Source organism: Dromaius novaehollandiae, chromosome 1, assembly GCF_036370855.1.
Source record: "Dromaius novaehollandiae isolate bDroNov1 chromosome 1, bDroNov1.hap1, whole genome shotgun sequence".
Classification (NCBI taxonomy): domain Eukaryota; kingdom Metazoa; phylum Chordata; class Aves; order Casuariiformes; family Dromaiidae; genus Dromaius; species Dromaius novaehollandiae.
The window spans coordinates 122,344,932-122,362,402 of record NC_088098.1 but is presented as its reverse complement, the minus strand read 5'-3'; positions in this window follow the sequence as shown (position 1 = coordinate 122,362,402).

Here is a 17,471-nt window from a genome sequence, read left to right as displayed (position 1 = left end):
CAAAGAGCGTGAGAGAATATTATGGCGACCCCTTCTTGTCATGTTGTCACTTTATTATACACATACAAACGCATGTATACATTGAGAGTTTGATATTCTTTTCTACCCCTCCTCACACTGAGCTAATTCCTGGTACTTTATACAGTCCAACTTGCAGTAGGACTTCTCATAGGCTACAGGACTGGCCTCTGGGATACGTCCACATTGCACTCAGACACGATGCTAAAGACACACCTGTTTAGATTTAATCTAGATAGCTGTGAGGCCACAGGATTACAGGCTTCAGTGTGGGCCATGAAAGCTTGGGAATCTCCTCCAAATGGATTCAGGCTACAGGTACCCTATGTGGATCTTGTGCTGGCCCATCTTCACTGCTGTAGGTTACCAGGCTAAAGGCTCTACCCTGCAATAATAACCCCACTCCTTTTGTGAGGATCTGACCACATAGAGTGAGAGCCATGAGTGAGAAATTGCATTTCCTCAGCATCCTTCATCTGCAGGGCTCTGATCTTATTTGAGGTACTGGTGTGTCCTGCCCTAGATCCTGCCCTGCTGGACAGAAAGGGCTGTCGGATGTTTGAAACGGAAGGGTCTGAGGCTTTAAGATGAGTGTCTTGTGCCTGATCAGGCAAGAGCTCCTAGCAAAACAAGAACACCCAAATCATGTGCTTTTAACACAGGATCTGTGTTAACACTGTCCATAGCAATAAAGTCTTAAAAAAAAAAAAAAAAAAAAAAAAAAAGGAAAGAAAGAAAAGTTTAGTTTAAAGCTGTGTTTTCCTTCCAGGACTGTGTTTGTGATAAGATCAGGTTACAAGGACAGGGAGTGAACCAACTGCTGAAAGTTTAACCTGGCACTTGCGTTCATCCTTTCTATGGAGGCGTGATGGGGAACATACCACAGCGAAGTGAGAGGGAAAGACAGCCCAGCCATTTCAGAGTGGAAACAGTTATTGTGTCTTTGCAGTGACTACTACAGGAAAAGTAAATGGCTGGGAATTTTAGAGCTAAAGCTAAACTTACAAGAATCTCCCAAATTTTTGGTTTTGGCAACTGACAATGATTTTAACCAAACTATCATAATTCTCTCCTCTTAGTGACTGCAGGCATCCACGTTCCTTCCTCTACTTGTAGGCATCCTTTTTAAGACCTTATTTTTAGATCAAAGTCAATTGTTGCATTCATTCCTGAAGGAGAGAAAGCTGGAAAGCAATGTTGCCCTAGTGAATATATGGAGACTGCAGAAGCAGTTTGGGTTTTGAGTAGCCCCAAGTGCTGGGACAACATGGAGCATTGAGAAAGAGCCATCACTGAATGCCGGACTTCCCTCATCCTGCAAATGCCTTTGCAGCCTTTTGTGGGGAGGGTTGAGAGTGAAGCTGGGGGTCCTGAGCAATGCACTGAGCACTCAGGGCCTCACTATTGTAAGCCAAGGGAAGTGGCAAGAGATTTCCTTGGACTGAGTGCTTTATCCGGTTGAGGGTTTATAAAGTAGTGCTTGCTCTTCTCCCTGTGGAGGAGGCCAGGAGCGAGACACTTGGATTCTTCTGTAAGACAAATTTCTGTGAGACTTTTCTGCCACTGTGAAGCAGCTTTCAGCAGCATTAACAGTCCCTACAACACTCTCCTGTGCTACTTGCAGAATCATGGCAGCACAAAGCCACGTACAGCTGCTCATCACAAACGTCAACACTGCTCGGGCTGGGAACAAATCTTCCAAAGATATCCACAGCAGCCTTGTCCAGCTCAGATGCCTCTACATACTTTGCATTTCTCAGTCAAGGCTATAGTCTTTGGTCAAATATTTCCTTAAAGAGCAGGCATTCAGGTAAAACTACTAGTGGCAACATCAAGAATTCAGAGCTTTTGGAGAGCCAAGTAAGCTGAAATGCTGATGCAGGTCACCATACCTTAAAATAAAATCGAAGTAGATTGGGTGAATGGAGCTTTAAAAATGTACATTTCTCTCCACTCACTTGCAATGGGCCCTAGGTGACCAGCAGAGACATGGGTGTATGAACTGTAGACATTCACAGGTCACACATAAAACCCAATGCCCCCATGTCTACCTCAGGAAGAAGATGCAGCTTCCTCCTCAGGAAATTGTTAAGAAACAAGAGCATTCAGAAAAAGTTTTGAACCCTAAGAACGACTTTTTAGTGGCACTTGAGGAGCATCAGTGGCAAATGCTTTGTCTACTCCCTTGACTGGCCATGGAAAGAAGAACTCCACACAGCCTCACGCGAGGCTGGGGCCCTTATTCTTCTCTTTCTTGAATTTCTGAATATCATCAAAAGTAACTTGCAATGGAAACTCAGTTATGAAGTGTCCTCCATCTGGCATGACATAGCCCAGCCATCCATGCAGCTATTCTCATTAGCCCTAGTCTAAAGCAGACATTCCTGTTGACTGAAGCCGTGAGAAATGATTAGGGCTGAGAGAAGTCTTTCTCCCTTTGAGTGGAAGGAATAGGATACAGTCACGATTTGCCAGCAGACGGCTGGTCCACAGAAACCAATGTGAGCTTAATGAGTTGTGCTCTGCATGCCTCCCAAAGGGAAGTAGCAGCAAGCTGAAGTTTCAAAACTTACTGCTTCAGATCAGGATCTGAGCTGCTTAAAAACCAAATGGTGCCTGGGAGGACTGGGTGTCTTTATCTTCTCTGCTTGAGGCCTTTTACTCCATTTTGCAGTTGGGGGGTGGCGGAGAGCTGAGTGGGGGAGAAGAGGGAATGCTGTGATGTAGCTAATTTAACACCATTAAGTTCCACCAGCTTGTAAGCAAACAGTGTAGCCTGATGTACGAAGTGCCTGCCTTATTTTGCAAGAATGCTCTGGTGCTTTCAGACCCCCTTGTGGAGCTGTGCTTTGATTAGCAATTCTGCATGCTCTTGTCTCCTGTGACCAACCAGGTCACCACAGTGCTTAGCATACAATCGATTTTAGCATCCACGAAGGAGGAGCCTTCTCCTGGCCAAAGTTCCCAACTTCTAGTTTCCTCTCTTCGGCTCCTGCCTTGCCTCGGCTGCACCTTCCTTTTCACCCCTGGGAGCTTTGCACTTGCCTCTGCAGAGTCCCTGTGAGGATCATGTTCATCTCTCATTTGTTATGCATGATGTAGTGAAGACAGCGCACTTCTTCCTGCAACTCCCACACCCAGTGCTGCAGTGAGGCTACCAGAAGATACACTGGAGTGTCCTGGGTGATAGCTCTGAATCCCCCACATCAGCAGCCAAAGGCTATGTTAGTGTGGTGCCTGAGTAGCTAAAGGTGTGCCAGTCCTTTCCAGGGGTCAGTGCTCCACTAAAGCGAAGGCTAGAGTTCCCACCTTATCAGGGGAGCAGCACGGTCCAGTGGAGCACGAACAACACTGGGATTTGGGGGATGTCGGTGCTCCTGGCCCCCAGAGAGCTGTTTGATGCCATGCGCTTCCCTTCATTGGGCCCTGCTCCTCTTCGCTTATTTAACTCACTCAAAGGGACAGCTGAGTTGGAGAGAAGGGGTCAAATGAACGAAAACTATTAGCATTAACTTGGTTTTCCTTCCTCAGTCTAGACCTCTATTCTGATCCCCCAAATTTGGAAAAGACAGTTGCAATTGTGGCCTGAACAGATTGACTGGATAAACAGTTAATCCTTTCCTGTTCTGGTCTAGTTAAAGACTTTGCAATCTTACTCTGGATGAATGGCTTTGGGGGTGGGGGGACAGTTGGGTTTTGTTTTGTTTTTTTTTCTGTTTAACTTGGCTTTTGTGTGTGTGAAATGCATTGGAATAGATTATGGATGTGTGCAAAGATCTGTAAATAGCTGTTTCTTGCTTACAGCTGTGACTATATACTGTTTATCATTCTAAATGCATTCATTGTTCCCTCCAGAATCAGCTATTGTCAAATATTTAGCTACAGATTATTTTTAAAAATGGGAAAAAAAAATCAGCCAAGGCAGTGGTTGGTGTTTTCTTCTTAACACTTACTGCTAAACAGTCAAGCATCAACCACAGGCATATGGCCAAAGTCTTCCACCCTAATAATTGGAATAATAATTATAAATAATTATATAAAGTAAAAATAATTATATAAGGAACCTATTTTTAAGAGCATGCTTTTCTACCACTTTTACACCACCAAAGCCTTTCTACTCAGGTGAGAGGCCACAGCTCTGTGCCTGTCAGTCCCCAGGTGAGAGGCATTTCTGAGCCCGAGTTATGGCTGTTGCTGTAGGGACTTCAGCCAGGCGAAACGGGAGCTTGCTCTTTTTTGTGACAGAGATCCGTGGTTTCCAAACGATTGCTGCCAGTATTATTTCAGTACTGAAGATCTGTGTTAATTATCCTCCACTGCCTTGAGTTTCAGCATGAAGCATTCTTTTATCTTGCCCATCTAGGCAGGAATACAATTGCTAACAAACTCATAAAGATACAAATCACACGTATCAAGTTAATGCAATCATCCCTGCATATTCCGCGAGTCCAGAGCGTCTGTCACATCGGGTTTGAACTCGGTTACATGGACAGCGCACTGTGAAGAAGCTGGCAGCATTGTCTGTGCTTAGCCAAGCCTGGCAGTGCTTTATCTGTGTGAACCTTATCAGGTCTACCTCAATTGCATGCAAATGGTTTTGTTCGTCTAGCCCAATCTGTGCTATTGGTCACACTGAGCATTAGAAACTTCCTGGCCTCTTGTACGTTTTCGTAAAGGAAGTACCGTATGGAGTAGATATAGCAGAGCGTGCCGTAGAGGCTTGGCAGACATTTGGAGCTGTTGCTGTCTCTGCTGGACTGGAATCCAGGAGTGAGCCTGAGAACTGGAGCTGGACTGCAAAGAGCTGAGCAGCGAGGTAGTTATGAATCAGAAGGACATTTTCTGGGAATTGATAATTGCCTGAGTTTTACCTCAGAAACATTGAAATCCATCTGCTTTGTGTACTGAGGTTTGTAAAGCATATCGCATCATTTGTCTCAGAGCAAAAAATGGGATCCCTAAGCCGTTGCCGATCTTGTAAGAGCCCCCTGAGAGAGACCCCCACTTCAGGAAATTAAAGCCACATGCTTTATGAGCTGCATGTGTTTCAGACCTTTTGCTCTGCTATTTCCACACAACAGGGCACACATGGCTGAACCAGAGATGGGACCGAACCCAAATCCTACATCCAAACATCCCCAAACTTGGTCTGGATCTGAACAATACAAATTAAAGTCACGTGTAGAGGAAGGGCCTGGGCACCCCACTGAACAGGCTGTGACCCCTCACTGAACCCAGAGTCCTGCTCCGTGCGCCTCCCTGTCACTCGCGCCGCTGCTCTCGCCTTAGAAAAATCACCTCTTGTGCCTGCTCTGCAGCGATGTGTTTTCCATTTCCCATGTCTGCCTCATAATTTAACCCTTCCTTTGCCTTTGGTAGCCACACACAAAAGCATGCAGGTGAACCAAATTAGAGAGATGAGCTTGGCTCGACAAGCCGTTGCTGCTGAAGACATGACTATAGCGTAATTTGCACACAAAAAGTTGCAAACATGGTTAAGAAACTGGCTCTCACTGGTCTGCCCACATGGCGTGTATGTGGTGTGGTGTGCAGGGCCAGCTCACAGCTTGCTAGAGGGGCAGGCAAAACCCGTTCCCCCCCTCCCTCCAGACCCAGTACTGCTCACTGGTGCCCAGTGCACGTACACAGTCGCTCTCCCCTCGCAGCCTGTGGTTTTGTCACCCTCTTAGTCTGTGGCACTGCACAGCTGCCTACTTTGTTTTTCCTAAACATGGTCTCAGTGTTGCATATAGGCAGATGAATATGTGTTGTCTTATGCTGGCTGTAAGCAGCACCCACCGAAATCTAAGGCACCATGCAGTCAGATACACTCTATCACTGCCACCTTCATGGCAAGTTTTGCTACTGTCTTGTGCTTTAGTTTGGTTGACGCCACTCACCATCACCGATTGTCCTTTCTGGATATCCACCTTTGGCTGTCATTATGCAAAACTGGTCTGCTGCAACCCGTTGCCAGAGCTGAACAGCTGCTGTTGTCCTTTGGCATCTGCAAAACAACAGCGGTAATGGAGGGCCAGTGTATCACTGACATAACAGGTCAGGGCCCTAAAAAGCCATGCAGCTTTCTGCCCAGTAATGATGTCCTAGCAGACAGTGAACGCGGCTGCAGACAGGTGTGCACGGGTGCGGCCTTCTGCAGGTATTTTATAAACAGAGCACACCACCACATTTGCAGTAAATACGCATTACCCAGTAGATAATTATGTGTACCAAACAGAGCTCTGCAGAGTGCAGCTGGCCAGGGAGGCTTTTCTCTTCTTGGCACAGTTAACAGAAGCCCTTTTCTTTTTCCTGTTATGGAAAGGAACTGTATCTTCTGAAACTCCGCTCAATGGCTACTGGCATCAGATGTTAGACATATCTCAACTACAGCAGCTGCAGCAAAAAGGTTTTGCAATATGTTAATAGACCTTGCAAAGCAACAGCCCCTTGAGATCTGTTTTGCTGTTGCTGAAACGCAGGACTCATCTAATTGTACATGATGAACAAAGATCTTCAAGACATCCTGCAAAAACTGTGGTGTTCGGTGCAGGTGGCCTTCCTCCCAAGCCCTAGACTAGACTAGAGATGCATGGGAGCCACATTTGTTTCCTCACCTTTCATGCTAACACCCTTGACTCACCAGATCACTAGCTCAGGTAGCTAGGGCTTGCTTACTCAAATGTTTGTGGCATGTCTGTGGTGGTTGTATTTACTTCTGCTCTCAGTGGTGCAAAGCTGCTCAGAGGCACACGTATTTCAGTGGTGATGGAAGTGACCCCATTTGCACATCTGTTTGTCTGCCCGGCTTGGGGGTCCCATGGCGAGCCCAGCTGTGGAAAAGGTGCTCTGAGCACGTGTTTCTGAGGAGGTTCCCTTCTTCGGTTTCACTCCACACACCCAGCCCCGAGCTCAAGGGCCCAGCATGCTGCACCAGGCCATCAAGCTAGAAGCTGACCCTCTAACTGCTGAAAAGGGAAGGGATGGTGCAGACCTTAGGGCTGAGCTAAGCTTCACCACCTGGATGTAGGCAGGTCCTGCACGAGCTTCAGCAAAAGACCTCAGCTGGCTGCCTATGGGGAAAAAAATCACACTTTTTTTAAGTGTGAGGAAATTTAGCTAATGTTTACAAGGAGAGGGGGTAAGGCTGCAGATTCAGCCAATGGCATTCCCTTCCCAGGATGGCCTGGAGGGGCGTTGGGAGCTTCTGTATGCATACAGTGACTAGTGATGGAGAGAAGGTGATGAAAAGCAAAGGAACGGTGAAGTACACATGGGGCAGTCCCGGTGTCCTCTGGTGCCAGCCTGTCCCAGGTGCAGTGGAGGCGCCATGGCTGAGGAAAAAGATGGCCTGGGGGCTTGACCTACCTGCACAACCACCACCCACATGTCCTAGGCACTGCACATCGAGGCTGGAGAGGCACCAGGCTAGTGGGCAGGAAAATCTTGTGCTGGTCAGTCCCTGGGGGCTGCTCTTCTTATGGGCCAGCTTTCCTCTGCAACTCTTGTATATTTATGTACAAGGGGTAACTTTTCTCAGCACAGTGGTAGTGGTCAGTAGCAACAGAGATTCACTATCTTTAAAAAAAACCCTTCCACATAAAATATAATAGCATGAATAATAATATCTGAGATTATTTACAAAATTGTTTTCATAAAAGCTGAAATTATTTGCAACGGGCCTAATGGTCATTGTACCCCACTTGGTGTGGGCCTTGGTGTGGAGACTCCCTATGGTAAGAAATGGAAAAGAAGAGAGATGGATGTGTCTGGGGGAAATGGGAATGGACACAGAAATGGAGAGGACAGTGACCAAAAACAGATGACCAAAGAAAAATGTAATCTATTTAACAAGCATCTTCCTACAGCTGTGGTTTTCAAACAGCTTAATTAGCTGAAGGTTGAGTCCAATATTGTCTTAATTCAGCCACTCAGTGACTATGCTGTGGTTTTTGTTCTGTGATAAAATCATTTTGAAGTCTCCATGCAGGTCGTGGAAAGTTCTGCTTCTCTTTCTCTACCTCTTCTTCCTCTTTCCTCCATTTTTTCTTGAATTATGAGGAGAGAAGTCTGGGAATCTAAAACTGGGTGGCTCTTGGCGTCTGTTGTTTTCATGTTATCCAGACATGCTCACACAGGCATCTTTAATGTATGCAAAGGACTTAATACCTACATCAGGCTTCAGTTCTAAGGATTTGAAAACAACTTCAGGGAGATCATGAACAAAGATTTAATATTAACAGAGGCCAGCAGAGATATTATGTTGCCATGTCTGACATGTCGTTGCCTCAAAACCAAATCTGAATGCAGCACGTTCTCTCTCTCAATGCAAACATAACTCATGGGAGACCCTTCAGTCTTTCCTGGGCACACTGGCAGTATATAAGTTTAGGACATGACATTGCCAAATTGCTGCAACCTTTTTCCACTTGAGAACCGTTATATCAGAGCCCTTAGTACGGGTACAAGGTAGCTGGATCAGGAGTGCATAAAAGGGTAGTCACACTGAATCACTTACATCCACTTCTAATGGTTTGTTTGCTCCCAATTGCACTGCAAGTCTCTTGTTGTGGAAGAAGTGGTTGATTTTAAGATTACTGAAGTTTGCACAGTATCAGTTAAAGCTGTACTGCAACAGGGCACTCCTGCTGTGAACACAGTGAGGTCCGACTTCAGCCAACCCCTCTTCACTCCCGCTCTGAAGGGCCAGCGTTAGCACTGGAGATGGCTCTGTCTCCCTTATCATCAGGGGAAAATATGGATGCAGGCAGAACAGTTCAGGGGCGGGCAGAAATGCCCTCTGGAGGTGGCTATCTTCCTCCATTAATGACACTACAGCAAGGCCTCGTGATGCCACGAATGAAAGATCATGTCTTTCATCTTCATTAACAGATGAGGACTTAGATGCTTCATATATGAGAACTACAAGTAACATTTAATAACTGGACATTCCCTGCTTTTTGAATACACTCAGTGACGTATGTTCCTTATTTTTCTGTATTTCCTGATTATCTGGGTTTCTTGTCCTCTTTTCTATGTCCTCTTTTCTATCTCCCTTCTTCTTCTGGCAAGCCACCTAACATTTTTGTGTCTGACTTAATTGTGAAATCAGAGTAACAACACTGTATACGTAAAAGAAACACTGGACATCTTAAACCTTGGAGGGAGATGAACTTATTGTCCCAGCTTCCACTGAAATGTACAGAACTGGAAGAACTTTCAGCAGGGAAAGAGAAGAATGGGCCATAGCCATGGACCCTGAATTCTCCAGCTGTGGAAGATGAAAACAATAATCAATCACTGCTTTAATCACTTGTTTCTTATCTTAAAAAAATAGTATAAAATCTCCTAAATCTGTCTGCGAGCACAGTGAGATTTCTACCAACCTTAATAATCACAAATTTGGTTTGCTCTTGCAACTAATAAAATAATTAGCACCAGCCATGTAAAATGAGAGAGAAACATGCTAATTCATTCTGGCTTAAAAATGAAAGCCAGAAAAAATGAACCCATGAAACAAGATCGTGAGGGCTGTTTAGCTCCCTCCCAATCCACTTTACTAGGGGGCTGTGGAAGAGCATCCAAGCTTCCCACTGATAACCCTCCTGCCTTTAATGGCCAACATGTGGCCATCCTGTCTGTGGGATTATAGTCTGGAAGTGCAAAACCTGACAAAACAGACCATTAAAAAACAATTCAGAAAGCATTTGCACACAGATCAGGCACCTATGGAGATTTGGAAAAAGCAACGTTGAAGCTTTCTTCTTGGCAGTGCAGCCAGGCCTCATGATCCCTATTACCAGGCTGTAGCTGGGGGACAGAACATTTAAATGCTCATCAGTAGGGAAGAATGTAGTATTTTGTTGATTATGTAACTGAGACAGAAGATCCTCCAGATATTCATTCATTCATTTATTTATTTCTAATGACTTAGCTGGGAACTTGGAGAAATGAGGAGAGAAGGCACAGAGGCTGCTTTTTCTCTGACCTGTGCTTCCCTTCATGGGAGAGAGAAGTGATGGCCTGTTGTTTACAGGCTCTTCTTGGGGTCTGGAGCCCAAAGCCAAGTTCTCTGCTTGTGATTGCAACAAGTTGTTGAGGCCGACTGGCTTAATCTCCTCCCTGCAGCATCACCGTCCCCACTGCTGGAAAAAGGGGCAGCTCTGCCCACCTTCCCAGCCACCAGCTCCTTTCCTCTCCCTTGGGCCAGTAATAGCACTTGGCGAGCCTTTGGCGAGCCAAAGCATAAAACGAGTCCAGCACCTGTTTTGGAAAACCAGCCCCAAACATTGTTTTTCAATGAGATCAGGTGTCTGAAGCAAGGCCCACATTTTTCAGCAGCATCTCAGACTCAGATCAGTTGAAACTGGTCTTGAAACTGTACCTTTAGCTTTTTCTCCTGCATGCTTCAGTGGTGATAAAACTCCCCCTTCTCACAGGTGTCTTGAGAAGACTGTGAAAAGAAGATGTAATAGCTCTAAGAAAGGCACTGGGCTGTATCCAGTGTGATCACTCCCAACGCTTAGGATGCAATAGCATGAAAAGGTGCTGCATTATCTTAGCAAATAATATTCAACTCTCTAAAAAGGCTTTTAAACACAAATCTGACCCCCAGAATCATGAGTGACTTACAAACTGTGAACTTTTAAAAGTATATATTGCTGAGTTGATTTTGTTTGCTTTTAGATGTTAGAGAATCACTATTTTCAAGCCTTCCTCTGCTGTCAGAAAGACTCAAAACATACTTTCTCTCCCAATTACCTATTTTTTTAACCAGTGAAAGTTGAGATTCCTGCATAAAAAACAGCAAGTAGAGTTTTAGGAAAGTCACCAGATGTGAGGAGTCTTGCATCAGCATTGCCCAGCTGGCAGTGCTGCTCCAGGTCCATGCAGGACGGAATGGCAGACAAGTGTAGAAAGGAGCTGGTCAGACAGCTCTTACCTTTTTCTGCAAGCACTCAGATCACACACTACTTGTACGATTGGCAAGGAAGGGTGCTTAAAACTTGTGAGCTTGAGTGTTTGTGCCAGAAATGTTAGGTTTTACAGGAGATTAGACATCGCTTGACACAGCGGGTCCTCTTGCCAGATCCCTGGCGCAAAGATAATTAAACGAGCCAAATAACCACATCCATCTCAGCATGTCCATGCATGCACAAACAATTACTCTGTGGGACTGTTATTAAAGAAAATTAAATTTTAAGTCTGCACCCAGCCAGGAAATCTTAAGGGAGCCTAATTTTCTAGGAACTGTCTAGTGGGCATAGCCTAGATAGTCCAGGAAAGTTTTATAAATCTATTCTAAAGGTCCCTAATCCTGTTTATCTGCTACTGTACTTCTTTTAAATGCCCAGCACTTCTGAGAAATTGAGGAATCCAAAGCCCCAGGGACTCCTGCAGGTCCTCTGGACTTGTAAGAACTTGTGCATTTGTTTCTAGTCAAGGCCACTTTTGGTGGCTTTGGACTTTGTCAGTATATTACTTTTCAGATGAAATAAGACTGGTTTCCTAGCCTCCCTGGCAGCAAACTCGGTTTTAACATTCTACACAAAATCTGTTCATCTATTCTCAAGGAGATGAAGCTTGACAAAATACACTTCTTGGTAGTAAAATTAAAAGTTTGGAACCTCGCAAACACCCTTTCCCCCCAAAACAGCCTAGTGTTGGGCTTTATCTGCTTGCTGCCTGGACTTTTCACCTAGGCAGTGAGATTGCATGTAAGCCCTTGCAGTAGTGTGGCATGGAAATGTGTGGCATATTTAGAGGTGGACATAGACCCCAGTGTGTCCAGGGGAGTGAAACCCAACACAGTTCCTGCAACAGAGGTGGTGCACACTTGGAGGTCACAGCAGGGACCTCCAGGTCCTGCACTCACCAGATCTCGTGCAGCTTGGTGGAAGCTCCTCCTGCCAGGTGAATGGAAAATGTATTTATGTCTTTTGTTTTGTGACTCCACAAGTAATAGGAGCTTTGAGGAGGAGGATGGTGAAACAGGGCTAAAGAAGGGCACTGAACAGGAATTGAAGCATCTTAGTCCCAGGTCTGCTTCTGGGACTGATGGGAGACTTTCAGCAAGCCCTTTCAGATCTGGGGTGCTCCACTTCTCCATAGGTAATAATAAAACTGACCTCCTCTGTGCAGCCCTGTTGAGATCTGCCGCTGGAAAGAGCTACACAAGTGCAAGGTACTTTTTTTCTTCATATGATGAATGTTCCTTTAAAGTCTCCTTGGGCTGCTTGGATGATTCCCACTCCTAATGGGGACAGCTGACTCATTGATGTAAGAGGCCATCCATCAGGCTGACCCACTGAAAGGTTTCTACTGTGGCTCCAGTTGCATCTGCCAAAAGAAGCACTCCAGAATTGCCTTTGAAATATTGTATTTTTAAGTGGATAAGGAGGGATTGGAATGTCCTCATCCAGCCTTTATTATTTGACCACTTTTGAATGATCCTTTTCAAAAAGAGGTTGGGCCACTATTGGGAAAGAGAAAAAAAAAAAAGAATAACAGGACCTAATGCTCTGTTACACACTTTATAGATTTAATACAAAAATAGTTATTAAAAAACACAAATCCCACGGTCTGCCTTCCTATTTGCACAGGCTGTAATGAGTTGACATTTGAATGAGTCTGGAAAATTGTATTTAATAAGTCCTTAGAGGCCTCAGAGTGGGAAAATCTATTATTGCTGCCTGATTTGGAAATTATTGTCTTAAGGACATTTTCAGAGTTGCACACCTCTTTCAGGCCGTAATTCTGCATCCTCTGAGCAAGTGAGTCTTAAGTTACCTGCTCATGATGCCTGTGTAAGTGTTTGTGTTGTCCCACGTTTTGAAGTTTTTGTAGACTGTAAACAACAGGGAACTGTTCCATGAAGGTTTCCTTCAGATTTGTTTTTAGAGAGAAAAAAGTGGGGTGAAATCCTCTGATCTCTAATTTCTGCTTACACCATTAACTGTCATTATAACGGAGAAGGGGTTGGGCGAGGAGAAAAGCAAACTGGACTAACTGGCATGAGACCTTGTCTTATTGGCGTCTCACTAAAGGCTTAGAAAATCATTTTTATGTCTCTGTGTCCTCATTTCTTCAACCACTGGAAATGCTTTCTTTTTAATTTTTTTTTACTTTTTATACAAGCAAGACAATTTTTTTTAAACAAAACTTCTGACCAAAGACTTAAGTTTGAGGGGAAAATCCCCTTCCTATCTCTTTCTATCAATATAGCTTCCATCTACCACCTGGGCCCAGTCTCCTCAGTAGGACATGGGACAGGAGCATGTCCCTGGTACCCATAGGTGAGGATGAGTGTGCTGGCAGGAGGGGAGGGAACAGAGTCCCAGCCAAAACACAACAGCAGAGAAGTTTAGCAACACCAGTTTTCTTGGGATCTTTTTCAGCGGGAGGGAAATGAGGAGGGACATAAACTGAAACAGCCAGATTAGTTCTGCTGAATTCTTGGGACAGTTTTTTTGAAACTTTTGCATGGAAAGCACAGTTGGGCCAACGCCTGCTGTGACTGGCAAGGGACTCCTGTTGGCTATGGCAGTCCGTGGGTCTGGCTCAGTATGTGCAGAGTGATAATAACGGTGCCAGAGCAGGCGGCTAACGATCCTTGTGAATTATTTAGGAACCAAAGACAAAGCTGTAACTTCAGGAGAGAATAACTGTGCCAGTGGAGAAGCTGAGATTTCTGCAGTTGACCTGGGCTTATTGCTCACCTTGTTTGAGCAGGGATTTTGCTAGAATGAGTTCTGCCATGTTCTCGTTAAAAGTGTGTTCACCTTTGCCTGCTTGGATAATAATAATTAAAAATAAGGATATAACCTTTCTTGGGTACCAGGGCGACTGTGGTGAGAACAGAGAGCTCTCACATAGTCACTAGTAACATCTCCTGCTGTACCCCAGCCAATGGGTCTCTCCAGCGGGGAAGAAGTAGCTCCTGTGTTTCTCTGTACCCTCGTACAGCTGCAACTGAGCCACGCTGATGTCAACAAATGCCAAGATTTTGACTGGTTTCCTAAGGCAAAGAAAGGGTTTTACAGACCACATTGTCTCCATCCCCTCTCATAACTCATCAACCGGGTTCAATCAAATGTGGCAGAAGTGCAGAATACCTCAAAGAAATGATACTCCTACATGCTTTGAGGAGGTCTATAGCTGAACAGAGAAGAGAGAGGCCCCCAAATTGGGGAAGCTGGCAACATGAAGCAGAGGCAGCAGCATGAGCTTGGCATGTACTGTTTGGCACACAAAAGCTCACTGACCCATCCATGCACGTGTTGCTCAGAGAAAATACCCCCTGCCTTCTATAGAGCAAATGGGGGAGCAACGTACACTGCGGAAAGGGCAGGGATTAAATGGGGGATAGGGCTAAGGAGCACATGGATAATTGTGGTTTTTGTGGTAGGACGTGTGAGAGTATATACAAAATTCGTAGGAAGCCAGCCTTCATTAGTTCCACTGCACAGGCAACCAGTGTGAAATATGAGGCTCTGGAAGCAAAATTCCTAACTAAATGACCTGAATTTTGGAGATCTATCTAACAAATTCAATGGAAGTCCCCCAGGATTCAGGTACTATGAAATACCGATTATTTATTTTAAGATCTCAAATGTAATTTTAAAGCCCGAGTTTTAGGTATCCGCTCATGAAAAATGTTATCAAGGCCTTTTGTGTATGAAGCATGAATCATTTTGGACAAAATAAGACTTCCCTAAAGAAAAAGATATCAGTTTAAACTCAACTACAAGATTTTTCAGATTCTCTTCCTGCTTGTCTGGACTGGACGTATTGAAATGCCACTGCTACTCTTCCCTCCAAGAGAGGGGTGCTCATCCATCCAAGAAAGAGAAACTGTATGGATTTGGTGAGAATATTAGCAGTGCATTGCGAAGCACCAATTGCTAATGGCACGCTAGGCTGCGTCACGAAGTACCGACTTGTCTTTCAGCTTACAACTCACATGACTCAGATCAGGAGTACAGACATCCTGTAATGACCCAAAGCCGTAAGTCATAGCATTGACTAACAAATACGCGTGTGAACGTGAGGTGAGTATGCGCTTTCAGGTGACAAAGAAGTTGCACAAGTGAGCAAATGTACGTTATGTACATATACATTAAGTACGGAGGAATTTAAATTACCTTAACTTGTGCAGCGCTCCTGGGCGATGATTCCAGCATGACAAGCACAAAGACCTGCAAATGAAGAGATGCACAGGGCTCCATTTCTTCAAAGTGGAGATCAATTTGTGTGATTCAAATAAAAAAAGCCAGGGAGTTAACATGCTTATTTTTAAATTTGTAGTTAACATCCAAATAGGGAACTCTTCCTAAAAATGCCATTTACAGCAAATATCTAAACTGGCTTTTGCTTCTCTGTGCATTTGCAGAAGTCCTGGAAGAAGTCCAGTTTTGCATTTAAATATCTAGGGCATTTTGGACCTCTTGGAATCACCATTTTTTTCTGTGTTTAGATGGGAAGTCGGACTGGTGCTCCTCCTCCTCCCTTTATTTGTGCTTTTGGAAGGAGCCTCCAGGAGGCTGTGATATGACTTTTCCCCTTCCTCGCTTGCACTTTGCAAAACAGAGGCAGCCGGCTCACCAGGGTGGCCGTGGCGCGTGCTGCTGACCACCGGTGCCACGTGCCCACTAGGGCCCTGCTCTGGTGGGAAGGGGGAAGCTTGGCCCCAGCCCTGGTGCTGCAGCCCCCAACATGTGGGGCGGCGACGGGGAAAGCCAGGCTGCTTAACACAGGTAATCTTGTGTTGATAGGTTTTTAATCCCAGCTTCAGAAACTATAGTGTTTTAGGGGTCAGCACCATCAGCCCTTCCAGCACAATGTGGGAATAAAAAAAGGGGGAAGGGAGCATTGAAGCTGCCCTGAAAGGAGGGAGGGGGAGAAGCTACGAAGCCTCTATGGGCAGTTGCTTTGTGCTGCTTTAGAGAGTCTCAGATCCAGGGGGGAAAAAAGCCTCTGAAGATCTCTTCGGAGATTTAATTTGGAGATGGTTTTGCTCCACATTTTAAACACATTTGAGATGCTGGCGTGAGACAGATTTATGAAACTGAAATGGCCTATTCTTCCCCTCCTCCCTGAAATTTCCTAAATGTCACCTCTTCTCAGGGGTTGTGTATTTGTATATAATTATTTCTTTTTCTGTATATCGATCCCTTTTTCCTTCTCCTGAATGCACTGTAATTATATTTTCTTTCAGTGAATGCAAGGAGTGAACTATTGCTGTTACACATTAGATCTACTTTGTCACACCGGAAAAGAAAAAGACACTGTTTTCAGGATGGCTTCAGACGGCGCTTCAACAATTAAGGGTTCTGATTCATACCTGTGCAACTGCTACTCTGTAATCAGGCAGTGATTAGTCACCACCAGCCAATTATTTTACCCAGCTTCCTAAAGCCATTTGTTTATCTAGAACTTTATAAATTCTGATTAACTGTGCAGTGAGACGCCCGCTGGCTTGGGAGCGTGGCTGTAGATGGGAACGTGCTCCTCCGTGCTCTCCTTGCGCTGGCTGGCGCGTGAGGTTATCGGCGTGAGCGGCGCTAGGGCGGCCCCAGGTTTGGCCTCCATCGAACGAAGTGCTCTTCAGACACTGGTGGCTTTGTGTACTGCCCCACATGGGATGAGTGTATTTTCTCAGTGCTTAGTGCTGAACAGCAGAGAGGAGCAATCCCTCCCTCTAGAAATACGACGTGCCAGAGCTATGGCAGGCAGTGGTACAGGCTGATACCTTACTACCCTGACAGCTCCCCATCATCTGCAAGGGGATCTCCCACCAGCTCCCGGCGAAGTTGCTCCCCCTTTCTCAACCCCCAGGACCAAGGGATTTATCACTTTCCTTAACCACAGTGATGCTCAGAGGCTGTCCGTGGCCTTCGCACTGGCCCAGCTTGGTGAAAGGGGTGCGCAGTGGCACTGTCATTGCGGAAAGGCAGAAATTCAGGGAAACTGAGCTGTGGCTGCCTTCGGTAGGGCTGAGCTGCAGCGGGTCATTGCACAACTTGGAGGCACGGCAAGAGGATTTACCCACGGAAAGTGGATTTATGCACGTAAATCCTTGGCACCCCAAACCTTCCCCCCCACAGTTCCCGGAGCCGACCCCGCTGGTGAGTACTGCTGCTGGTGCCGAGCAGGTCTGCAGGTCACAAACAGGTTTGCATTAACACACTCACTGCGGGGCAGGCCAGAGCATCCTTATCCTTTGGACACTGTGAGCTAAAATGGTTTCTGAAGGAGTGGCCAAAAGAGCCTCTGCTTTTATCCGCTCCTCATATTTAGACCTGCCCTGCACTACCATCAGGTTCAAGAGAGCTTTTTGTCAAAGTTAGTGAAAACCCAAATACCACCGGCATAAAGAAAGTTGCTACCTTCTGATAGTTTATTCTGCTCCCAAATAGAAATACTCAGTATTTGCCAGAAGTCCTTTTACACTG